Genomic DNA, 361 nt, shown 5'->3' with positions numbered 1-361 from the left:
GCAACTATAGTTGCCGCTTGGACTTTTGACTAAGTATACAAAAAACTATAGATCTCCTGGAAGATTTGTTTTGTTTGGATAATTCTAGAGACCTTCATGATTATGTAGATATATATATGTCAACAAAAAATACTTATTAGTAACAGGAAAATGAAATTTCTTTGGGAGGGTTTGCCTTCGCCATGCTTCCTGGAAGTAGGGGTAGGAACTTGACAGCCTCATGTGACAGGAAGGAAGTGAATACCTTTTTTTTTTTCTTGAAATCCTATTTGGTTGTTTGCTTGCATGTCATTGAGAAATAAGACAAGGATAACATCTAGAAAAATACTTACAAAAGGAAAATGACAACTATAAACTGCGG

The sequence above is a fragment of the Sinocyclocheilus rhinocerous genome, unplaced genomic scaffold (genome assembly GCF_001515625.1).
Source record: "Sinocyclocheilus rhinocerous isolate Xijiao unplaced genomic scaffold, SAMN03320098_v1.1 scaffold295, whole genome shotgun sequence".
In the NCBI taxonomy this organism is placed as follows: Eukaryota; Metazoa; Chordata; class Actinopteri; order Cypriniformes; family Cyprinidae; genus Sinocyclocheilus; species Sinocyclocheilus rhinocerous.
Note: the sequence above shows the minus strand (reverse complement) of the source record.